Source organism: Magnolia sinica, chromosome 9, assembly GCF_029962835.1.
Source record: "Magnolia sinica isolate HGM2019 chromosome 9, MsV1, whole genome shotgun sequence".
NCBI classification, from domain to species: domain Eukaryota; kingdom Viridiplantae; phylum Streptophyta; class Magnoliopsida; order Magnoliales; family Magnoliaceae; genus Magnolia; species Magnolia sinica.
In genome coordinates, this window is record NC_080581.1 from 79759901 (window position 1) to 79786280 (window position 26380).

At 39.7% G+C, this 26380-nt stretch overlaps 1 protein-coding gene and 1 non-coding gene across 5 annotated transcripts in view; both read left to right on the forward strand.

Annotated features, from left to right (window-relative positions):
* Nucleotides 1–5668: 5668 nt before the first annotated feature.
* Nucleotides 5669–26380, forward strand: part of LOC131255805 (uncharacterized) — a 149275-nt gene continuing 128563 nt past the window's right edge. For 2 of the 4 annotated variants that reach the window (XR_009176459.1, XR_009176460.1), the window contains exon 1: nucleotides 6117–6767. The gene's annotated coding sequence lies outside the window, so the exon portion shown is untranslated. Of the gene's footprint in view, nucleotides 5996–6116; nucleotides 6768–7791; nucleotides 7878–26380 lie in introns of those variants that run through there. The other 2 variants (XR_009176458.1, XR_009176461.1) reach the window with 2 other exon arrangements.
* LOC131257157 (small nucleolar RNA R71) lies at nucleotides 20063–20169 on the forward strand. Its single transcript, XR_009177172.1, has one exon. It is a non-coding gene; the product is annotated as a small nucleolar RNA R71 (small nucleolar RNA).

The following is a 26380-nucleotide window of genomic DNA, read 5'->3' on the forward strand; positions in this document are numbered from 1 at the left end:
CAGCATTGGTTTACTTCAACTGAAAAAAAGCCCAACTTTGGATCGCTAAGATCTACCAATGTTGGTGGGCTAGGGTCGGCCCATCACATGAATAGTATGGCTCACCGAGCCATGGTCGCCAACATACCTCTGCATATTGTGTTATCAGCTTGAGCAAGCGGTCCGCACCTTCATAATCAAACGGTCACCACATTGAGATTTGCCAGGCCCACACGCATGTACAAGGCAGTTCATGAACATTTGGCTAACATGCCCAATAGCTAAACCATCCATCGGGAAAGTATGACCTTGTAGATATTCTGGCCCATCTGGCAGGGGGTCCACAGTGTTAGAAAGAGTTCAACGGATAAGAAAACTTCAGACAAGTTTTCTCATCAGCAAGTTTTTAGGTCCCAGACCTAAATGTTGGTGTGGCATCTAATGGTTGGATTGGATTTCTTATAATACCTAAATGTTGGTGTGGCATCTAATAGTTGAATTGGATTTCTTATAATTATCAAGTGGGCTCTATAAAAATCAAAATTGCAACTCTTTCTATCAAAACTGTTTTCCTTTAATAGGGCCACTTAACTAAGGTCAGCTTAATATTTTAGTCCTAGGCCTAATATGAGATTAGGCATCTAATGAATGGAGTGGGTTTTGCATAGACATCGAAGTAGTATGTTAGATCCACTCCGACCATTAGATGTGTATTTATATATTAGTCCTAGGTCCAAAATATTAGGTTGAAGCTTAACTCAGGCGGACCACATCAAAGGAAACAATTGACATAGAGAAGTCCCCATTGATTTTTAGATGGTGAGAATTATGTGAAATCCACTCTAACTATTAGATATCACAGCAATTTATGCCTGAGGCACAAAAATCCGCAGGTTAGGCTTTAGAATGTGAGTGTTGCTTTCTGTACTATTAAAGAGGGATGCCGGGACTTGATTTTTAGTGAGTCTCACAATGATGTTCACGAGAGATCCACTCTGACCATTAGATGTGTAATCCCAGTTTAAGTTTAAAGCCAAAACATCATATTGGCAAGTAATTTAAGTGGGCCATGCCAAAGAAAGCAGTTGGCAAATAGACATTCGCCCTTGATTTTTTTAGGGACCGCTATGGTGACTATACAAAATCTACTCCATCCATTAGATAACATATAAAAATGCAGGACCAGGGCATAAAAATCAGCCCATCTGTGATTTAGGTAGGCCATACCAACTCTTGATTTTATGACGGAATTTAGTAATGCAGCGGAACAATAAATATTCCCATGTATTTCTGATGTGCGACTATTTTAAAAGATAAGAAAGGAGAGAGATGCAAAAAACACAAAGTCCTTTTCATGAAAACAAAACCACACCTTTTCTCATCTTTTCAGAACTTCCATTTTCTTATTTTAATACAAAATCCATCATTGTTTTCATATCTACAAAATTGACATTGAGTTTTAATCAAATAAGTGATCCATTTATTTATTTGTTTGTTTATTTATTTATTTTGAAAAACACTGAAATAAACTGTATTTAATCATCGAGTTATTTTAATTTTTAAGGTTTTTACCTTCATTACTTTCCTCCATTTGTGTTATTTGAAAATGCAACAGTGATCAAGAGCCTCTGTGTGATGTAGAAGGTATACCAGTTTTGTAAACTTAAAAATTACACTATGTACTTCTTTAATGTTGCTCTACAATTCACAAATTGAAAATTACCATCCTGCGGTGACCGCATCACTTCCTGGATTATTCGTATGTTTTGGGTGGAATCCATCCAACTTAGAGCTGTTTTTCAATTACAAGTTCTGATATTTCATATCTTCTACAGTTTCCCCTTTGAAAACTTGGAGGAGTTTCCCTTTGCTGATGTGTGTTCTGAAGTAACCACAATTTTCAGCAAAAATCAGAAGGATTTATAACCACGGTCCTTTTTCTAAATGCTACAAATATGATATACGGAAACACATATAACACTGAAACAGCACTTAATTCCACTGGCTGTAGCTATTGCAATTTTCAAATTTTGAACAGTAAATACAGGAACTCCCTCAAGCCTTCTTATATGTTCTGTGGGATCATCTTAAGAAGCTTCTTCACTGCTTTGACCTGAAAAAGAAGCAAATCATTCCATATAAATAGTACCATATAACAAGAGAAGCTCTGTTTCTTACCAGTTTTCTGCTAGGAACAAATTGAAACAAATGGTAAACAATGTTGAAACTAGACCAGGGAAAATGATCATATAGTGATAGTCAACACAAATGAGTACGTAAAGATGATGCAAGTAGATATATCATGAAATTAGCAATTTGGCAACTGAAATAAAATTGTTTATGGATAACAAAGTCTCATTTTCTAAAAGACTCTAATTGTCCAAAAGAAAATAAATAGTCCTGCAAGTCTGCACCATTCAATTGCCGACTGATACTATAGTAGAATTATGAAACATATGCAGCTTGGTTAGATAATATGTACTACAAGGAAGGTGGAAGAGAGTCAATCATCTGCACAAAACTTATTCTACTCACAATTATAGAGTCATTCTAAACCTCCTTGAGCTGTGGATACCTTATGGTTAGTTTACAATATTCTTGGAAATGTGACATCATTTTGTTATTTATGGCTAAACCAAGAAATCTCGCATCAAAACCTATTTCACGAGTCTTATGATCTTGCTCTTTAAACTATAGAACACAGATACACGTAGATATCGGCAATCGACAAGCTTCAATAATTGGATCATTCGGAAAAACTGGAGTACCCAACTCAGATGCTTGGATATTTACATAAGGTATCCGCTACATGGAGACTTGGAATTCTAATTCAAATGGAGTTTTGAACTCCTGACATAGTTTTGTTGAACCATTGTTTCTTTTTATCTTTTCTTTTCTTTTCTTTCCTTTCCTTCTTCTTCTCCTTCTTCTTCTTCTTCTTCTTCTTTTTTTTTTTTTTTTTTTGACAAGATTACTTACTCCATTGAGAAACTGGATAATGCAGGGGCATTTTCACACCGGGCTCGAATGGGGTTGCCCCTGGGATGCAGGGGCACACTTGGGGTGGGCGGCCCGTGTGAGGAGGGTGGCTCGCGAGAGGCGGGCCCCACCCGTGATTCGGGTGGCTCGTGTGAGGCGGTATCCATGTGATTTGGGGCCCATGAGGGGGGTTCAACCGAGGTCCTTACTCATGAGATGTGGGGTTTGGGCTATGAGATAAAGGGATTGATTTGGCATGCTTTAATAGTTCGAGCTTTTAGAGCAAGTGGTTAATTACCCTGCATTAAATTGGTATCAGAGCGGGAGGTCTCGTGTTCGAGACTCCTCACTGGGGGTGATTAATGCAAGAGCATTTTCACACTGGGCTAGAGTGGGGTTGCCCCTAGGATGCAGGGGCACACTCGGAGTGTGCAGCCCATGTGAGGTGGGTGGCTTGTGAGAGGCGGGCCCCACCCATGTGATTTGGGTAGCTCATGTGTGGCGGTACCCATGTGATTTGGGGCCCATGAGGGGGGTTCGACTGAGGTCCTAACCTATGAGATGTGGGGCCTAGGCTATGAGATAAAAGGATTGATTTGGCATGCTCTAATAATTTGAGCTTTTAGAGCAAGTGGTTAATTATCCTACATCAAATTGGTATCAGAGTGGGAGGTCTCGTGTTTGAGACTCCTCACCGGGGGTGATTAATGCAAGGGCATTTTCACACCGGGCTCAAGTGGGGTTGCCCCTGGGATGTAGGGGCACACTCAGGGTGGGCGGCCCATGTGAGGTGGGCCCCACTTGTGTGATTTGGGTGGCTCGTGTGAGGCGGTACCCATGTGATTTGGGGCCCACGAGGGGAGTTCGACCGAGGTCTTAACCCATGAGATATAGGGCCTGGGCTATGAGATAAAGAGATTAATTCGCCATGCTCTAACAATTCAAGCTTTAAGAGCAAGTGGTTAATTATTTTGCATCACTGTATCTGCCAATGGGGCACCTTATATGATTTTTTAATGTACTTAGATGATGCATGGTTTGTTTTAAGATTAAAATATGTAAGTGGTTGTTTTAAGTTATCAAATTTGAAGAAAAAAGTCAAACTTGTGTAGTAGTTGCTATTTTCTATGGACTGTTTTGTTTTCTTTATCATCTCCTCACTTTATGTAATGGATTAAGGGAGCTGTTGGTTTTATCCTCTATGAATTTTCCTTTTTTGAATTTTAAGCATGAACTCTTGCAAAAATTGCATGAACTTGCGGCTGTCGTCTCCTCTAAAATTTTGGTGCACTCACGAATGATCTAGGGCAACGTGTTCCCTATCCATTATGATACATCCATAAATGTTGACACGTATAGGTAACGGCCATGACCGTTATGTGATACGAGGGTGAAACGGGGCAGTTGGTTTTTTGGGACCATATCGGCCGTTACCGTTATGGTGCATAATGATCGTTACCCCCATAACGGTCGAAAAACAACCGCTTTTTTGTATTTAAACCTATTTCTCTCCTCAGTTTTTTCACTTTTCTCGTTCCGAAAAGTCTCCTAGATCATTTTACAAAAGATTTTGACCACTCTTACTAATGTTTTTAAGATTAAAACTATAAATTGAAGTGATTTGAGTGAATAGATCTTGAAAAAAGAAAAAAAGAAAAAGTAGTATTTATGCCTTTTTTATTTCTAGTTGTAATGCTTGATTGTAATGTGTAAACATTAGATATAAATATAATCATGTTCACAAATTCACTAGACGGCCCGATACAACATTCTCACCAAAGAGTGGACTGTTACACTACCAATAGACATGTTCAAAATAAAAAATGAATACATATCTGGAATACTTATATTGTTCTGGATTTTCTACATATTTTTTCATAATTTTTCAGTCAAAAGAACATTTTTAATCATTACGGGCGTTGTAACGGTTGTTAAGCCCCTGTATCGGCCGTTAGGGCCGATACCCATATTGGTAATGGTGGTGATTGTTACGGCCACCGTTACCTATACAACATACCTTGATCTAGGGTCATCTACTGAGTGTTTTATGTGTCCAGATGGTACATTTTATTGCAAATATTACCTTTTTTTTCCCCTCTATTACTCAACCTGTGTATATCTTGTGCATGACCCTGCCTATGATTGATAATTGCAGTTCTTATCTTGGTTTCACATTGAATCTCTTATTTAGTTGGGAATTATTACACAAAGAATCATGGATTAGATCTACACAAGGTTGTGTTCAAGCAGGCTATTGATGCAGGTCTCAAAGTCCAGTGATGCACATCAGCTCGACTGTGAGGTCTTTTGCTTTCAGTCATAAATGGATGGAAAATAGAACTTTGACAAAGTTCCAAAGTCTTACATATTACTTCTACATGTTGTATCAGCCACTTGAAATTCTTGATACATATTGGCTAATATGATATGAATTTGTTAATAATCTGCTGACCTCTACCAAAATAAAAGGGTTTGGATCTTCCAATCTGATGGAGATTTGTAGGACATCCTCCATCTACAGTCCGGGCTCCAATCCTTTTATTTTAGATTACATCTTCTCTATGATTCTGCAAAGTTGCATCCCCATAGCTTTTATCATGACAATGAACGTTGAGTGAGCAAACAAGCTCTAATTTAAATACCTTATTAGATGTCATTGAATGTGCAGGTTACGAGGGACTTAGTGGATCATCTAACTAGCTGGGATGTTGGAACAGAATTTATTGTTGCAGTTTGATGTAGACCAGTGTATTTGGAAAAGCTGCACTAGTCCTCTATCTAGACCAATGTATTTGGATGTAAGCTATTGCATATTGCAATTTGTTATTGATTGTGCTTAAAAGATGAACTTCATTTCTCTGGCTTACTGATCACAATGCTATGAAGGGAAACAACTTTTTAAATTTGATTGGGCTCACATGATAAGATCTTGCCTTATATTGTTGTGGACAATTCGCAAAGAGCAACACTTCATAATTGCCCGATGCAAAAATGAAGAAATTTACAGAAGATGCTATCAAATTCAAAATGGATGACAGTATGTGGATTCATAATTTTCACATTATCCTTTGCATTTATGTTTTAATTGACATGAGCATAAAGTTATATATATATATATATATATATATATATATATATATATATATATGAATGAAGCATACCTTCAATGTCATGATATTTCCTTTCCTGGCTTTTTCCAGCTGCTGAATTGTATGACTTTGAGGTTGAGAAGGTACATGTTGATTTCCCTAATTTTGATATTTGAGGATGGGCGCTATGAGTTGCTGCTAATGTATTTAATTCTTTCATAAGTTCTGTTTATTGATTTATTGCCTTAAAAAAAATGTATCCTCCATGTGGGGGTACCATTTGCCGGCACCAACTAAAACTGGGCACTCGCAACCCCCCCTCCCAATCATTTCCCTTCATCTCCGTAACCCTCACAGGGAGCTTCTTATTCCCATCGATCTCTCTGTCCAAATAATCTGATCAATGTAAAATGGAGAAAATTGATCTCTCCTGCTTCTTCTGGATTATGCAGATTTGTTCGTCTGTTCGCAGAACCGATCCGATGATAGCAACTTCAGATCAGTTGGATTTAAGATGGATGGATGGGATGGAAGTTGGATCAAGTTGGTTGGGAGAAGAATTTTTGGTTTTGATGTTGCAGCTACCACTGTGATTGCCATCAGCTGCGATTCCTTAGGCCTCGCGGAGTCTCTCATCATCGCCTTCCGAGCTTCTCGTGGAGAGCTTGATCGGCCTTGTGAATAGGATCGAGAGGGCCTATATGGTCCTCAGCGACTACAGTGCCAACAACTCCCTGCTAACTCTTTGGGAAGCCCTTCCATTCGTCGTTGTCGGTAGTGGACATATTTGTCTCTCAATCTTATTCCATATACTTTAGGTTCTTCATTTTTGTTGAGTTATGTGGTTTATACTTTGATTTTATTTCATTTGATTGCAGAATTCTGCAAAATCATTGATTTTAGAGCATCATCTAGCGTGATTTTCTTCCTAGGGGATCTGGTTGGAGTTCGGAATTTTTTATTCTTTTACTTTTTTTTTTTTGAGTTTTCGATGGGGACATCACGCTCACACGCATGCCTCTCCTACGCACGTACGCAAGGAGGAGGAGGGCCCTACCATCTATCTGGATCGATGATGACGTCCAGGGAGGGCCTCCTAGTTAGGGGGCTGCGTTTTGGTTCGTTGGAGTGGACCCGATAGCCATGAAAAGCCCACCATGGGTTCTCATAATCGTGGCCCACTATTCTGATTAATCTCGTAATTTAGGTTTTGCTTATTATCGTTATTAAGAGTATTATGAACGGTTTAGATTACTTTGATTAGTTGTTATTTTTTATTACTTCATCGCCAAAGAATAGGTTGTGCACATGGCGCGAGTTTTTTGGGTGTAAGGTTTTATTTTAAATAGGCATCCCCTTATAGTCTTTTTGATTCATTGAAGATTAGTAAAAAATTCCTGCATTTTTTCTACTCCTCTGAGTTTCTGAGTTGTGGAAATCCAATTGAGTGTAAAACCCTCATTTCCTCGAAGGACTGATTACTGTAGTGCGAAGCCACACCTATCCCGATTCGCTTCCATCTTCTACCATCCACACTTTTCTTTTCCTACGATCATCTACGCTTTAAATCCGTTCTCTATTGCAGTAATTTTTCTCTCTACAGCAGAATTCCAGAATATGACCCTGCAGGAGGGCTGAAACTTCAGCGGAGCACCATGCATAGACCACATATCGGATCGGCACAAAACTCAGGGGTTTTGGAGCCCATCTCTGGCTGACCATACTCAAGGAGTTGGTTCTCAGGTTCGGGACCCCTTCGCACGTGCGGCCAGGCCCCTGCGCACGTGTGTCAGGTCTGGCCCGCTGTCTGCGCGCGTGGACTGTCTCCATGTTCCGTTTTCCACCTCTTTCATTCCTCTCATACTTTCTTTCCCTAACCCGAACCCTAGACTGCATTATTTTCAATTTTTTTGCCCCATTTTTTCTAATCGTAAGGTTCTCTGAACTGAAACCTATGAATCCCTTGGATTATGGGCTTATTGTTGTATATGTGTGGATGAATTTACTTTCCTTTGAGTATCGTTTGGTCCATAATTTTTATTGATCCAGCCCTAATATGTGTATGTCTGGACCCACATAGATTGCCCTTGATTGAATGTTTGAACTTTTGTGTAGAATATGAAATTTGTGTAATTGTTCTGAACTAACGTGATCTTAAGCCTGAAAATCTTACACATCATATTTGAATTTTATGTCCTGCATCAGTTTTTTCTATGGTGGATCTAGTGGTATTCTTCAAGGGATTGTCACGTCGGCCATTGGTTTTGCAGTTGCACAAGACAGACAAAGGACAGACGGAGCATGTTGAGTTTCTTCACTTGTCAAAGAGGAGATTTTCAGGTTTGGGTAAATCTTGTTTTTCTATTGCTTTGTAGATTTGTTGTTTTGATTTATGGGCCTTTTTTGCACCGACATCTCCCCTACATTGTCGCTGCTTCTTGATTTTATTTTCATCTTGAATTCTCTTAATTCTAACTCGACGAGTACATGCATACAGCAACAAACATCTTCAAGTAGGCGGAGGAACTGCAAAGGCGAAATAATTGCTCTCTACTACCATTGATCCGAATTGTTTTTTTATGAAATAAGGTATTTCCACCAAGCTCTTTTTTTAATAATTATTTAGTAAGTAGGTTGATTAGATTGTTGAATGAATACAGGGATATGAAAAACAAAAATTGAATCATGAGGGAATGGAAAACTACAGATTTCATCAGTTACTCTGCTCTACTTTCTACTCCATGAATTTGTTTTTGTTTTTGTTTTTATTTTTATTTTTTGCGAAATTCGATACGGTGGTTGATGAAGGATTTATTTATTTATTTATATAAATGATGAATTCAGCCCCTTTTTCTCCATAATCAAGAAAATTAGAATTCCTCAAAAAATCATTTTCGCTTGAAGGTATTCAACTCAGATCTGTTCGCAAGCGCAAATTGGGTTAACTTTGTACATGAGTATGTCCCTCATTCTGGGATCTTTTGTTGCAAACTTCTCTGGAAAGTAAAAATTAGCTATTGTTTCTAGCTTTTGATGCATTGATGATATAAAAAAAATATGTTCTTTTTTTATGGGATGTGATTGTAGGATGTGCATTTCCAATATATTAACTATAAGTTGCAGCTATCTTTGTTATCTACTAAAACTTTTTAGTAAAATTATTCTTATTCAATGTACAGAATGTGATATTTCTAACAAAAACAATTGAGGCAATAACTTATAATGCATTTTGCATATTTACAAACAGGTCTGTCTGCAAACATATTAGATAGAGAATGTTAAAAATTCACCCTACAAAAAAAGCAAGGAACTTGTAACATTATGGTTAAGTTGGATTTCTGCCACCAATAACAATCCAGCCTCCGGTGATGGTAAACAATCTCAAACTTTAATTTTCTTTTGATCTTTTTTCCCAAAAAATCCAATTAGATTCTTGTTTCATGTACTTAAAGCATTACTAACATTACTTATTAACTTAAGCATCTGAAACAAAAAAAAAAAAAAAGAATATGAATGCCTTATTAACATTATTTTTGATAGTATTTAGCAGCAACTGGCAATGAGTATTGGTGCAACTCTTGTGCCAGTGTGCTAGCAGTCTGTAGCGCTAAATCCTCTGTTTGTTGCAACTTAAAAGTAGTCCATGGGGATCCATATGTGCTGATGAGCACAGGACTTGCATGTCATCATAATGCTTTTTTTTTTTTTTGAAAGATAACGATTGTATTAAGAAAAGAGAGAGATACAAAAAGGCGGGAGAGTCTGCAGAGATTGCAAACTCCCTAAACTCCAATAAAGCTAAGATCACTATCCTTCCAAGAATCTACATAAGAGGCCCATTCAATTAAGAGGCGCTTAGACTTGGAGATAACAACATCAACCGAGTTAGAATCGTCCGAGAAGCATCTACTATTTCTTTCAACCCACACGGACCACCAGGTAGCAAGGATTGCCATCCTCCAAAGCCTGGTTTTCTTCTTGCCAATTTTTACCCCATGGCATGCAAACAGAAGTTGGTCCACCGTTTCGGGAGTGCACAGGGAAATATTGAACCGAAACCAGAATTCGGACCAGATTCTGGATATAAAAGAACAATGCAGAAGGAGGTGGTCTACTGTTTCTTGGTTCCTCATACAGCAAAGGCGGATGTTAGCAAACAACATCCGCCTTTTTTTCAGATTATCTACAGTTAGAATCTTCTTCTTACTGACTAACCACCTGAAAACAACGATCTTAAGGGGAACTGGATATCTCCAGATATGCGAGGGCTGCTGAGAGACCATGGCGAACAAGTTACTGTGAATCAGCTGATAAAGCGATTTGACAGAAAATCTGCGACACTTATCCAATCTCCAGATTAGCCTGTCAACGTCTGTCTGAGAAGGCCTGACCGAGTAAATGACTTCCAGAAGGGTCGTATATTCTGAGACCTCCCAATCTTGCAGATTCCTTCTACAAAGGAAATTCCAAACTATGTTGTCTCCAACAACAGAATAGCAGTCAGCCACAGAACTATCTTTACGAGAGGCTAGAAGATAGATGTTCGGAAATCTTTCTTTGAGAGGGGCCTCCCCCAACTAGATATCCTCCCAAAAACTGACATTAGAGCCTTTCCCAAGTTCGAAGCCGACGCCTTTGAGAACCATCTTTTTCATTTTAAGAATGTCTTTCCAAATAGCCGACGCCCTGTAGGTCGAGGAGTCTTTGCTCACCATCCTTCCTCTGATTTGCCATATTTGCTTTTGATAATAATGTTCCAAAGATTTCCGTTTTCCGACCTTAATCTCCATATCCATTTCCCCAAGAGAGCTCGATTCATCGGCTTAAGGTCTTTAACCCCTGAACCTCCTTCTTGAATTTGGTTGCACACTTCTTTCCATTTTAATAAATGAATTTTTTTCTTATCTTCCTTGCCGTGCCAAAGGAAATCCTGTCTAAGCTTTTCAAGAGTGTCCAACACTGGTCCCGGGCATCTGAAGACAGACATACAGCACAATTGTAAGTTGGATAGGGATGCTTTAATAAGGGTGAGCTGACCTCCCAATGTTATCCTTTCCATCTGGCAAGATAAATCTGGAACCTTGCTATGACTTTCTCCCACAAGTATATAGGAGGCGAACAAAAACAAAGGGGAAGGGTAACAAAGAAAGAAGGGAGAGTGGCTGCCGTACAGTCGAAAACTTCAGTAAAAGAATTAAGCTCCTCTGTCTCCAAATTGACCCCATACATTTTTCATTTTGCTAAGTTGACTCGCAGACCAGATACGACTTCAAAGCATCAAATCGTAGTACGCAGGAAGTCCACCTTATCTGAGCTAGCTTCAGAAAAAATCAGTGTGTCATCTATAAACTGGATGTGAGAAATCGGGTTAGACATACCTTTCAATCTACATCCACAAAGGAGACCTTCAGCTTGACCTTTATGCAGCAACTTGGACATGGCTTCACCTACTGTAAGGAAAAGAAATGGAGATAGGGGATCTCCTTGCCGTAAGCCCCTCAAGCTTTTGAAGAAACCGTGTAGAGATCCATTGACAAGGATCGAAAAGGAGGCCGATCCTATGCATGCTTTCATCCATCCTCTCCATTTGACCCCGAATCCCATCCGCAGCATCATGTAATACAGGAAGTCTCAATCTACGTGATAATACGCTTTTTCCATATCCAACTTTCATATAATCTTCTTGGACCCGGACTTGAGACTAGAATCCAAGCATTCATTTGCTATAAGAGCGTAATCCACAATTTGCCTACCTAGAATGAAAGCACTTTGATTTCCTGAAATGATCTTCCCCATCACCTTCTTGAGCCGGGACATTAGAACTTTAGCCAGAATTTTGTATGGCCTGTTCATTCCCCAAGTATAGGGTTGTGATGTAGTGATAAACTCGGTAAGACCGAGGTCGAATCCCAAGGGACTGATACCTGTACGTTATCTGAAACTAAGTAGAACTAGAACTAGACTAAGATGTGATCTAAACCAAATAGAATTTAAGGAATAATTGTAGAATAATTATCTAAAACTTAAGGAATTTAGAAGAAGGAAACTAGGGATTCAGAGGATCCACTTATAGAGGTCAGAGAGATCTTATGCCTGTTCCAAAAATCATGGAAATTAAACTGAACTTCTTCTGTTATAATTTTAAAGAGATGAAAGGTATATGAATTAGAATGGATTCCAACATCAAACCATGCCCAGGAGACAACAAACAATAGAATTAAACTAATTACTAACCAATCAACAATGCATAAAAGTTAAGAAGGATACCGCCATCCGACCATGCCCAGGAGACTATGGTGAACAACAAGGCTTCCTAACATCATAAACATCAAAAGGAGAAAGAAATACTCAAAACCATCGCAGATCTATTGTAATTTCAGTCATAACAAACCATTAAAAATAACTGAAAGTATTCCTTTTAATTTGAACTAAAATCAACATCAGTCCGTCTAAACAATAGGCACAAGCAAAGTTTCTCCCATTAGACTACAAGCTTCACCTCTTAGCCCTAGCTAAGAGGTTTAGCCCAACATGATTGGACTAGATCTCATAAAAAAAATAATAAAGACAAACAAATAAGAAAAAACTTTTAAAAATAACAATACTCTGTATCTTCTCTCTCTTCCAATCGTCCAAGCTTCCTTTCCCTCTAGCCACCACCGTGCTCTCTCCCTTATATGCTCTTCTCTGGTCGGCTGGGACGTGAAGACTTCATGCCGAAGTCTAAGTTGCTGCGTGGGGGGAGACGGACAATTGTTTACGCAGCAGCGTTCATATGTGCAGCGAAAGCGCAAAACATCTTGCGTTTGGAGTGTATTCACGGCGCGATATCAACCTATCTTTCATTTCTGAAATCTTGGCTAAGTTATTGGCCTCCCTGTGGACACATTGGACGGTCTAGATCACTCAAAATATTAATGATCATGACACACTACCCCCCGCAAATCCCGGACTCGACCGGATGCGGAAACAGGGCCTGCGCACGAGGGGATCGCTGTCGAAGTTGGTGGGGCCCACTTTGATGTTGTTTTTGAGAAATCCATTCCGTCCACCGAGTTTTTCATGAAAAATCGATAGATCATAATCGGTTTTGGGTCAGGTTCGTGGTGACTCACGGAAGTTTTCTTGGCGCCGTCCATCCTGCAACGAAACCTTCATGTACATGTAGCATCTGAAAAAAATCAGAAAACAGATCAGGGTACGGTCAGTTTGACCTCCTGATTTCAATGAACGGAGCGGATCTTCGAACTGAGGAGCGAGTGGGGCCCACAACGATCACCCGTCGAAACAGCGTCGGACGCTGTTTCCTTTTTTTAAAACGAACTTCGGGTCAGCTCGTTGTTTGACCGGACTCTCCGTCCGGTGCACTTCTCGTGCACATGTACTTTATGTACATGCAATGTACATATGGGTTCATCGTGATGTTCGAGAGAAATCTGTGCCGTCCATCCATTTTTTCGCCTCATTGAAGGCGTTGAGTCCAAAATTGTAGCATATCCAGAAACTAGGTGGGTCCCAAATTGGAGATTAATGGCCTGATCTGTCCGTTGGCCCATTTCTCGAGATCTCCAATGGTTGAAATTTAATATGTACGGTTTATTTATATCTCCCAGGCCATGTATGAATTTTTAAGAAAATCAGATGGCGGGAACTATATGATCTTACATTCTTCACTAATTTCGGGCCTCTTTAACGTGAATGACTTGATTTCCTCGATCCCTGGCATGTAAATTCTTCAGTCTTGGTTCTCTGGAGTGTGTCCCTTGCTCTGGTGACTTCGGAGTGTCAAATTCATGCTTTTAGTACTATTTTCAGTCCACGCTCCTGATTACATCCTGCAATAAAAACACAATTAAAATATGACGTTAAGCACTATCATGTACGTAAAATCAGGCAATAACTGAGGTCTGATATGTAATATTTGACCCTCAACACAACCCCCAACCAGCATCTTGCTAGTCCCGGGCAAGGTATGCGAAAAATAAATTGAGAATTACAGAACAATTTTTATAAACTCGAGTGATTTTTGCAGAATTATACAGATGTGAGAATTCTCAAATTCATGAATGTTGGGCCTTACTCTCTCCTAGACTCAAACACGCGGTAAATTTCAAAATTAAGTTCAAAATATTGGTCTGTCAATTAGAATAATTCTAAACATTGAATTCCATGGATGTATAGTCTACTCTCGACTTATCAACATTAAAATTCACTTTTCTATTTAAGGATATCATTGGTAACCAATAAGAGAATTCATGATAACCAAAACTTGCCTCACAGATCATCTTTCATTCCTCCAGCTTTTGATTTTTCCATTAAAAGTAACGCCAAGAAGGGGAATCAAATCCTCACCTATAGGGAGCAAACCTATAGTGAAGACTGTATACCCAACTTTTTCTCATATCATTCATAGGGAATTAAATCTACACCTATAGGGAGCAAACCTATGGTGTAGACCATTCGCCTAATCCTTTCAATTTCTCAGGTTAGTTCCTTTCAAGCTTAGTGATCACCAAATTAATCCTTCAATATCGAATGAAACCTTAATGTGTAAGCGATATGTGACATGTAAAATTTTGATTCAATCAATGTTTAAAACTTCTAATCATGGATTAATAGTTTTAACTTAACTGTGAAGTCTAACAAATAATTGAATCCAAGAGTCATAAATTCCAACATCACTTACTTGTAATTCTAAATCCAAGATGGCTGTCAAAATCGCTTCGAATTCATACGAAATTCTAAAAGAATTTAAAAATTTTCACAATTTCTGCTCAAGACTAAGAAACACTGATTAGGAAACCTAATCCCCCACCCCCAACCTAAAAATCTACATTGTCCTCAATGTAAAAGAAATAAGCATGCAATGCACATGGGACAACAAAAATATAAGAGGAGCGATGGAAAGATAGTACCTGAATGAAAAAATCAAAAGGCTTTCCAAAGCTATTTACGTAAGATCGGGTCAGCACAAGAGAGAACCCAAAAGAAGTAAAATAAAAATAACAAAAATAAAATCCTACCTACACCACTTTAGCAGGTGTTCTCGATTGCATTTAGCGTATGCAACAAGCCTTTAAACCTCTAGGTTGCCCCTAGTGGACGAGTTGTAGTCTCGTGAGGGTTTGCAGTAATGTTACCCACAAACATTGAACTAACTAATGATAAAAACGAAATGAAATGAAGAGCTGGGTTGCCTCCCAGGAGCGCTAAGTTTTACTGTCTTCAGCCAGACAAATAAAGCAACTACCCTAGTCTTATGAAAGTGATAAACCTACATTTACCTCCATCAGACTAGGAGATCAATTCTGGTAAACAGGCGCAGTCAGGGGGCATAGACATGTCCTCTGAATCAAATTTCTCGACAAATGGTTTCAATCGATATCCATTGACTTTAAACTCCTTGCCATTATCAGGATCTCTTATCTCAACAGCCCCATGAGGAAAAACAGTAACAACAATGTAAGGGCCGGTTCAATGAGATTGAAGCTTATCTGGAAAGAGATGTAATCGAGAATTGTACAAAAGGACCTTCTGACCAGGTGTGAATGATTTTCACAAAATGTGTTAGTCATGAAATGCTTTCATCTTGTCCTTGTAAATTCTCGAATTATCGTACGCATCATTCTGGATTTCCTCAAGTTCATTCAATTGAAGTTTGCGTAGCGAGCCAGTATTGTCCAAATTGAAATTAAGATTTTTGATCGCCCAGTACGCTTTATATTCCAGCTCCACAGGCAAGTGACAAGCTTTCCCATAGACAAGTCTAAAGGGAGACATTCCAATAGGGGTTTTAAAGGCAGTACGGTATGCCCATAAGGCATCGGTCAATCGGATTGACCAATCCTTACGATCAGGGTTAACCGTTTTCTCCAAAATGTGTTTAATTTCCCTATTAGAAATCTCAGCTTGCCCACTTGTCTGTGGGTGGTACGGGGTGCTCACCTTATGAGAGAACCGTATTTCTTCATTAAGCTCTCAAATGGTTTATTACAAAAGTGTGAGCCCCCATCACTAATGATGGCTCGCAGCGTTCCGAATCGAGAAAGAATGTTTTCTTTTAGGAATTTAATGACCGTGCGATGGTCATTAGTTCGACACAGAATCGCTTCGACCCATTTAGTGACATAATCCACGGCGAGCAAAATATACAGATTTCCAAACGATTGGGGGAATGGTCCCATGAAATCGATGCCCCAGCAATCAAATGCTTCAATGATAAGGATGAGATTCAAAGGCATCATATTTTGACGGGATAATGCTCCCAATTTCTGACAACACTCACAAGCTTTGCAAAACTCATGAGTGTCCCTAAACATAGTGGGCCAGTAAAAGCCACACTGCAAAATCTTGGCCGTAGTCTTTTTAGCAGAAAAGTGACCATCACAGGCCTGTGAGTGACAGAAGGAGATGACGCTCTGATGCTCATCGTCTGGTACACATCTCCTTAGGATTTGGTCTGGGCAATATTTAAATAAATAAGGATCATTCCAGAAAAAATTGCGCACCTCGGTGAAGAATTTCTTCCTATCTTGCGCAGTCCACTGTGTCAGTATGGCACCTATAGTAAGATAATTAGCAATATCAGCGAACCAAGGTGAATGGGCGACTCTGAACAGTTGTTCATCAGGGAACATGTCGTTGATATGGGTCGTCTTAAGGGAATCAGAGGTATTAAGGCGAGAAGGTGATCGGCTACAACGTTTTCTACTCCCTTTTTATCTTTAATTTCTAAATCAAATTCTTGGAGTAGAAGGATCCATCGTATCAGGCGGGGCTTAGAATAATTCTTAGAAAGAAGATACTTCAGTGCCGCATGATCTGTATAGATAATGATCTTGGATCCGATCAGGTAGGACCTAAATTTGTCCAAGGCGAACACTACAATTAAGAGTTCTTTTTCCGTAGTTAAGTAGTTCACTTGGGCCGGATTTAAAGTCTTACTCGCGTAATGGATGACGTAAGGTCTCTTATCTTTTCTCAGGCCTAGAACCGCTCCAAGAGCATAATCAGAAGCATTGCACATAAGCTCAAAAGGAAGGCTCCAGTTGGGTGGCTGCATGATAGGTGCAGTGGTTAACGTGCCCTTAAGCTTGGTGAAAGCTTCCTGGCATTGCTCAGTCCACTCGTACGGAGCATCCTTTTGAAGAAGATTACATAAAGGACGAGAGAGGAGACTAAAGTCCTTTATGAATCGCCTGTAAAATCCTGCGTGTCCTAAGAAGGATCGCACGTCTCTGATGTTCTTGGTTGGAGGTAGGTTAGAGATAAGATCGATTTTTGCCTTATCTACCTCGATTCCCTTGGACGAGATGATATGCCCAAGGACAATTCCCTTCCGAACCATGAAATGACACTTCTCCCAATTAAGTACCAAGTTCTTTTCTTCACATCTCTTCAGCACACATTTAAGACTTTCCAAGCACTTGCTGAAAGATGGACCATAAATAGAGAAATCGTCCATGAAGACCTCTAGATATTGCCCCACCATATCAGAAAAGATACTAAGCATACATCGCTGAAAGGTGGCAGGGGCATTACATAGTCCGAATGGCATCCTTCAGTAGGCAAAGGTGCCGTAGGGACATGTAAATGTGATCTTTTCTTGGTCTTTAGGGGCTATCTCTATCCGGTTGTAGCCCGAATACCCATCAAGGAAACAGTAATAGGAATGACCAGCTAACCTTTCCAGGATCTGATCAATAAATGGTAAAGGAAAGTGGTCTTTCCTTGTGACGGTATTCAACTTCCTGTAGTCAATGCACATTCTCCAACCAGTAGTGACTCTAGTTGGCAGGAGTTCATTATTAGCATTGGCTACGATAGTGATTCCGGACTTCTTAAGGACCACTTGAGTTGGACTCACCCATTGACTATCAGATATAGGGTATATGATACCTACGTCCAATAGTTTAAGAACCTCGGCCTTAACCACTTCCTTCACGTTTGGATTTAGTCTACGTTGTGGTTGCCAAGCGATTTTTGCATTATCCTCAAGATATATGCGGTGAGTACAAATCGAGGGATCGATTCCCTTGAGGTCCGCTATCGTCCATCCCAGGGCTCCTTTATGCTCAATGAGAGTAGATATGAGCATACTCTCCTGTTCTTTCTCCAGGTGGGCAGAGATCACCACCGGATATGTCTCATCTTGACCTAAATAGGCATATTTCAAATCAGAGGACAAAGGTTTTAGGTCAAGCTTCGGCGGCTTGAGGTTAGACGGTAGAGGCACTACATCGGTTTGTGGCAATTCTTCAAATTGTGGCCTCCACTGGTTAACTTCAAGTACCGGTGTAATATCAAGTAAAGCGCACGTCTCCCTAATCATGTCATCATCAAAATCATGGGAGTGGGCCAGGCACGTCTCTAGATGGTCGGAGGATAAGGTCAGAGGTGTCGTATCTTCCACAAAAGAGTCAATCATGTTAATGTCATGGAAATCGTTATCATCCTCTGAGTTGCTGCCGTTATTGAAAAAGATGTTTGACTCCAATGTCAAATTTCCAAAAGACATAGTCATGACACCATTCCTGCAATTGATAATTGCATTTGACGTGGCAAGGAATGGGCGACCAAGAATGACGGGAATCTGAGTGCTCATGTTATTGATGGGTTCGGTGTCCAGGATGATAAAATCTATAGGGTAGTAAAATCTATCGACCTGGACTAACACATCCTCAATTATCCCTCTTGGTACACGAACAGAGCGATTAGCAAGTTATAGTGTGGTCAGGGTGGGTTTTATCTCACCTAAATCTAACTGTTTGTATACCGAGTAGGGAATCAGATTTACGCTCGCTCCTAAGTCAAGAAGTGCATGATCAATTCGATGGTTCCCGATTACACATGATATGGTTGGGCTACCGGGATCCTTCAATTTCTACGGCATGTCTTGCTTCAGGATGGCACTCACTTTCTCAGTCAAGAAGATTTTTTTTTGAATACTTCGCCGTCTTTTGGTCGTGTATAAGTCTTTCAAAAATTTGGCATATGAAGGAATCTGTTTCACGACATCAAGTAGAGGAATGTTAACTTTCACTTGTTTCAACACCTCAAGAATATCCTGAGAGTTAGAAAGACATTTTGGTGCAACCAACCATTGGGGGAACGGAGCAACTGGCTTCTCTAGAAGTTTCGGTTCTAATTTTTGTGGGGCATCACTAGATCCATCATTGTTGTCCTCTTCTGGTTCTTGAGGCTTTTTGGGCCTAACCGGAAGAGTTTTATCAATGATATTTCCACTCCTAAGAGTGGTGATGGATTTAGCGTGTCCCATCTGATTTGAGGAGCTGGGATCACTAATCTCGTACTGCGGTTTAGGATTGGGGAGAGGTTGTGCAGGAAGCATCCCCTTTTCTATAACTGTCATACGAGAATCTATCTTTTGCATAAAATCTGTAAATCCCCGCATTGCCTGAGCCAGCTCTTGTATGGAATTTTGAACCGGTTCCTCTTGAGGTTTCACTTGATTTGGATTTTGATTGAAGAAACCTTGAGGGATAGCCGTTTGTCCATTCCTCCAACTAAAGTTTGGATGATTTTTCCAACCAGGATTGTACGTATTGGAGTTAGGTCCAGTAAAAGGTCTTTGATAGTTGTTTACGGCATTGGCTTGTTCATTCAACACTCCTCGAAAGGCAGGTATTGTAGGACAATTTTCAGTTGTGTGAATGTTGCAATCACAGATGCCGCAAACAATTTTATTGACCTTATTCTTCTTTCTTTCCATGGCCTCAAATTTTCTTATGAGATTATTCACTTTATATTTGAGATCATCTTCTTCTTTCAGGAGATATATTCTGCCTTTCTCCTTAGATTGAGTTGGTCTAGACATGGTGTTTGATTTTGGGTAATAGTCCCAAGATTGTGTTTTTTCAGTCAGACTGTCGAGGTAGTCCCATACCTTGTCGACATCTTTATTAATGAACTCTCCATTACACATTGTCTCGACCATTTGGCGCATGGAAGATGTCAGTCCATCGTAGAAAAAATTTGTAATGCGCCATGTTTCAAATCCGTGTTGTAAGCATGAACTGACCAAATCTTTGAACCTTTCCCAACATTGGAAGAATGTTTCATCTTCCTTTTGGGCAAAGTTCATGATTGCTTTTCTGAGGGTAATTGTTTTATGATGTAGGAAGAATTTTTTTATGAATTCCCTCTGCATGTCGTTCCATGTGCCAATGGATCTAGGACGCAGTGAATGTAACCACGTCTTAGCCTTCTCTTTTAAGGAAAAAGGGAAGAGTTTTAGCCTGATTGTATCCTCAGATACATTAGGAAAATATAATGTAGCTATAATCTCATCGAAATCTTTCAAATGTAAATATGGACTTTCTGATTCAAGTCCATGGAATTTGGGAGGGAGTTGGATAACTCCTGGCTTGATGTCCATTTGTCCTATGTTTTCAGAAAAAATCATGCATGAGGGAGTACTCACTCCCGCCGATTGTAGATAATCTCGTAAAGTACGAGGCGGGGGTGCCTGATGCACCTCATTCTCATCTTGGGTATCCTCCACCCTGGGTGGAAGTAGAGGAGGTTGGTCTTCAGCCATAACTTCAGTTAACTCAGGGGATTTCGAGCGGTGTCTAGTCCTACGATGGATAGTCAACCCCTCAACCAATCCTCCTTCGGTCAAGAGACGTTGAGTGTCGTCACGGGCCCACTTGGGCATGCAACACTCGCAGCCCTCAATCAATTCTAAACCTAATCCTAAGAAAAGAAAATCTAGAAAGAAAGAGAGAGTTGGAAAGAAATTACCAAATTGAAGTCCCTAAGTTAAAGACCTGCAAAAGAAAACAAACAAGTCAGTTTCTAAAGAGAAGGTTTAGAATTAGAAAATCCTTAAAAAGAAGATAGAAGTAAACTAGTTTCTAAAAAAAGAAGGTCCTAATCTAGAAAGTAAATTACTAAAAGAGAACTGAAAAATAGAAAGCAGAGAAAGAACTTACTGAATTAGAAATTTCTATCTTAAAGGCCTATAAAATAGGAAAGTTATTTTTAAACAAAAGTTCTACAAATAGAAAATTTCTAAAAATGAAATAAAGGAAAGATGAGTTAGTTTCTGACAATTAGAAAGAATTTCTAAAAAGGGAAATACTAACCTAGTTTCTAAAAACAAAAAGAAGAAAGTTTATAAAATTTAAACCGTAATTGTAAAAGTAGAAAAAGTAGAGAAATTAGGAAGGAATTACCAATTTAAAAACTCATGACAGGGTCCTACAAAATCAGGAAAACAGGTTAGTTTCGAATAATAGTTCCTAAAAATAAAATAAAATAAAAACCTTTAACCTAAAGTTAGTAAAATCCTAATCCTAACCTAATTCTAAAACTAATTAATTTCAGAAAAATGTAACCATCAATCCCCGGCAACGGCGCCAAAAACTTGTTCACTCCCCAAGTATAGGGTTGTGATGTAGTAATAAACTCAGTAAGACCGAGGTCGAATCCCAAGGGACTGATACCTGTACGTTATCTGAAACCAAGTAGAACTAGAACTAGACTAAGATGTGATCTAAACCAAATAGAATTTAAGGAATAATTGTGGAATAATTATCTAAAACTTAAGGAATTCAGAAGAAGGAAACTAGGGATTCAGAGGATCCACTTATAGAGGTCAGGGAGATCTTATGCCTGTTCCAAAAATCATGGAAATTAAACTGAACTTCTTCTGTTATAATTTTAAAGAGATGAAAGGTATATGAATTAAAATGTATTCCATCATCAAACTATGCCCAGGAGACAGAGCAAACAACAGAATTAAACTAATTACCAACCAATCAACAATGCATGAAAGTTAGGAAGGATACCGCCATCCGACCATGCCCAGGAGACTATGGTGAACAACAGGGCTTCCTAACATCATAAACATCAAAAGGAGAAAGAAATACTCAAAACCATCGCAGATCTATTGTAATTTCAGTCACAACAAACCATTAAAAATAACTGAAAGTATTCCTTTTAATTTGAACTAAAATCAACATCAGTCCGTCTAAACAATAGGCACAAGCAAAGTTTCTCCCATCAGACTACAAGCTTCACCTCTTAGCCCTAGCTAAGAGGTTTAGCCCAACATGATTGGACTAGATCTCATAGAAAAAATAATAAAGACAAACAAATAAAAAAAACTTTTAAAAATAACAATACTTTGTATCTTCTCTCTCTTCCAATCGTCCAAGCTTCCTTTCCCTCTAGCCACCACCGTGCTCTCTCCCTTATATGCTCTTCTCTGGTCGGCTGGGACGTGAAGACTTCACGCCGAAGTCTAAGTTGCTGCGTGGGGGGAGACGGACAACTGTTTAAGCAGCAGCGTTCGTATGCGCAGCGAAAGCGCAAAACATCTTGCGTTTGGAGTGTATTCACGGTGCGATATCAACCTATCTGTCATTTCTGAAATCTTGGCTAGGTTATTGGCCTCCCTATGGACACATTGGACGGTCTGGATCACTCAAAATATTAACGATCGTGACACACTACCCCCCGCAAATCCCGGACTCGATCGGATGCGGAAACAGGGCCTGTGCACGAGGGGATCGCTGTCGAAGTTGGTGGGGCCCACTTTGATGTTGTTTTTGAGAAATCCATTCCGTCCACCGAGTTTTTCATGAAAAACCGATAGATCATAATCGGTTTTGGGTCAGGTTCGTGGTGACTCACGGAAGTTTTCTTGGCGCCGTCCATCCTGCAACGAAACCTTCATGTACATGTAGCATCTGAAAAAATCAGAAAATAGATTAGGGTACGGTCAGTTTGACCTCCTGATTTCAATAAACGGAGCGGATCTTCGAACTGAGGAGCGAGTGGGGCCCACAACGATCACCCGTCGAAACAGCGTCGGACGCTGTTTCCTTTTTTTAAAAACGAACTTCGGGTCAGCTCGTTGTTTGACCGGACTCTCCGTCTGGTGCACTTCTCATGCACATGTACCCTATGTACATGCAATGTACATATGGGTTCATCGTGATGTTCGAGAGAAATCTGTGCCGTCCATCCATTTTTTCGCCTCATTTAAGGCGTTGAGTCCAAAATTACAGCATATCCAGAAACTAGGTGGGTCCCAAATTGGAGATTAATGGCCTGATCTGTCCGTTGGCCCATTTCTCGAGATCTTCAATCGTTGAAATTTAATATGTACGGTTTATTTATATCTCCCAGGCCATATATGAATTTTCGAGAAAATCAAATGGCGAGAACTATGTGATCTTGCATTCTTCACTAATTCCGGGCCTCTTTGACGTGAATGGCTTGATTTCCTCGAATCCCTGGCATGTAAATTCTTCAGTCTTGGTTCTCTGGAGTGTGTCCCTTGCTCTGGTGACTTCGGAGTGTCAAATCCACGCTTTTAGTACTATTTTTCAGTCCACGCTCCTGATTACATCCTGCAATAAAAACACAATTAAAATATGACGTTAAGCACTATCATGTACGTAAAATCAGGCAATAACTGAGGTCTGATATGTAATATTTGACCCTCAACATGGCCCCCCCATTAAACTGATCAGTCTAAATTCTTTGAACGTAGTTGCCCATGCAATCTTAGGAATCAAAGCTATGAAAGTAGCCCCAAGACCTTTTAACAGCTTAGTTCTACAATGAAATTCGTTGCAAAAATCCAGCATATCTGTTTGGATAACCTCCCAGAAGGATTGAAAAAACAAGATGGGAAAACCATCAGGGCCTGGAGCCTTGTCACCCCCTAAGGCTTCAATTGCCTTCCACACTTCTTCCGCATAGAATGGGGCTTCGAGCTGAATAGCATCTTCTAGGGATATGGTATCCATCTAAAGGTGATCCAGTCGAGGTCTACGCCATTCTTCTCCCTTAAGCAGCGAGGTGAAGTACGAGATGGTCTCCTCCGCAATGTTGTTTTTGTCTTCTATCATTTCGCCATTGATCACAATGCTACTAATTTTGTTGATTCTAGCGTGTATGTTAGTAACATTGTGAAAATAGCTAATGTTCCTGTCGCCCTCCTTTATCCACTTAGCTCGGGATTTTTGCTTCTAAGAAATTTCCTTTTTTAAGATCCTCGCTAAGAGAGATTGGATCAGCTGAATTCTTCTGGTCAGCATATCGGTGGACATTGAAGAAGTTTCAGCCTCCTCATCAATCCTCTACAGCTCTGAGAGGAGAGAGTCCGTTTCCGATTCCCTTGCACAGAATTCCTTCCGCTTCCACTGCTTCAATTTGACCTTTAGCTGTTTGAGTTTAGAAAATAATATGTAGCCTACAAAGCCCTGCACCTGGAAACCAGCCCACCAATCAGAAATCATGTGGTGAAAACCTTCAATTAGCAGCCAAGAGGAATCAAATCTGAAGGGTTTTAGGCCCCAATTCTGCTCATCAATAGACAGAAGAACTGGATTGTGGTCCGACGTGACTCTAGGAAGAACCGACTGTAAAATCGATGGGAAGATGTCCGACATGATCAAACGGTCCCCACATTGAGCTTTGCCAAGCCCACACGCGTGTGCAAGGCAGGTCATGAACATTAGTAGTAGGGTGGCTAACATGCGCAATAGCCAAGCCGTCCATCAGATAGGTATAACCTTGTAGATATTTTGGCAAGGGGGTCCACAATGTTAGAAACAGTTCAATGGATAAGAAAACTTCAGACTAGCTAGTTTTCTCACCGGCACATGAATAATGAATGGGACTGGTTTTTACGTCCCATACCTAAATGTTGGTGTGGTATCTAATGGTTGGATTGGATTTCCTAACAGTGGGCTCTATAAAAATCAAAATTGTAACTCTCTCTATCCTAGATGTTTTCCTTTGATACGGCCACTTGAATAAGGTCAGCTTAATCTTAGGCATCTAATGAATGGAGTGGGTTTTGCGTAAACATTGACGTGGGCCTGTAGAAAAAGGGTGAGCTCCCTGCCCAACTGTTTTCCTCTAATAGAGCCACTTGAATAAGTTCAGCTTAATCTTTTAGTCATAAGACTAACATGAGATTAGGCATCTAATATTGAATGGAGTGGGATTGCATAGACATCTAGGTGGGCCTGTTAAAAAAAGGGTAAGCATCCCTGCCCAACTGTTAAAAAATAGAGATCTGGCTAATATATTTAAAAGAATGATGGGTATGTTAGATCCATTCGGACCATTAGATGTGTATTTATAGATTAGGCATAGATCCAAAAGATTAGGCTGAACCTTAACTCAGGCAGACCACACATCAAAGGAAACAATTGGTGGAGAGAAGTTCCGCTTCATTTTTAGATGGCGAGAATTATGTGAAATCCACTCTAACTATTAAATATCACACCAATTTATGCCCGAGGCCCAAAAATCAGGGCAATTTGTAATGCAGGTGAGGCTACACTAAGGGAAATAGTTCAAAAGGTGAGTGATGCCATGTCTACTTTTTCTGGTCCACTTGAATCTGTGAGAGGATTGATTTGTGGAACCTGAGTCTAACTTGAGGTGATGTACCTGGTGGTTGGAGGTGGATTTATTTTTCACACACCCACGCACACCAGAATGGGTACTCAAACCCATGGACCTCAGTGTTGAAACCCTTGTGAGACTACCACGTACTAAGCCATGAGTAAGGACCTCAACCAAGCCACTACCCAACACCGCGCCTTTGCTTGCCCTGCCAACCTTGCTCCAAATCTAAGGGAAGGTACTCCCATGGGATAGCTTATGGAAAACCTTTTTAAAAAGCGTATTTGGAATGCAAATTTCATATTAAGCATATATAGGTTCTTTATGTAAAATCCCCTTATTATTTAAGAAATTTAGAAAAACCTTATATTTAATTTGAAATTTATAGAAGACTACCTAGTTAATACAAAACTTACCTTTCGTTACCTTTTTAGAAAAGGTTTTCAAAAAGCTATCTCATTCATCAATATAATTATCAATGCTGCCTCACCAACAAATAGGTGGGTGGGATGATATTTATGTAAAACTCACCTGATCCTCAAGGTGCACCACCCCATGTTAGGCCAATGACAAAAAAAAATAATAATAATAAAATAAAATAAAATTAGCTCCATTCATCCCATGTTAGGACAAGAACCCAAAAATTAGCTCTGTCAGTTAATCAAGTGGACCAAATGATAGGAAACAATGTATAAAACAACGCTTATCCTCCAAACAGTTTCCATTAGTGTAGTGCATGTGAATCATGCATGGGTATGATATTTTTGCCATATGCATAAATTTTTGTGTAGAATCTCATGGTTGGAGTGGATTTAAATATTTATCAGGGTGAGCAAATAAAAGTCAAGGGTCAACATCTCTAAGATAACTATTTCCTTTGGTGTCACCCACGTCAATCCTATCTTTAGATCTTTACGCCTAATATTGGACTAAAT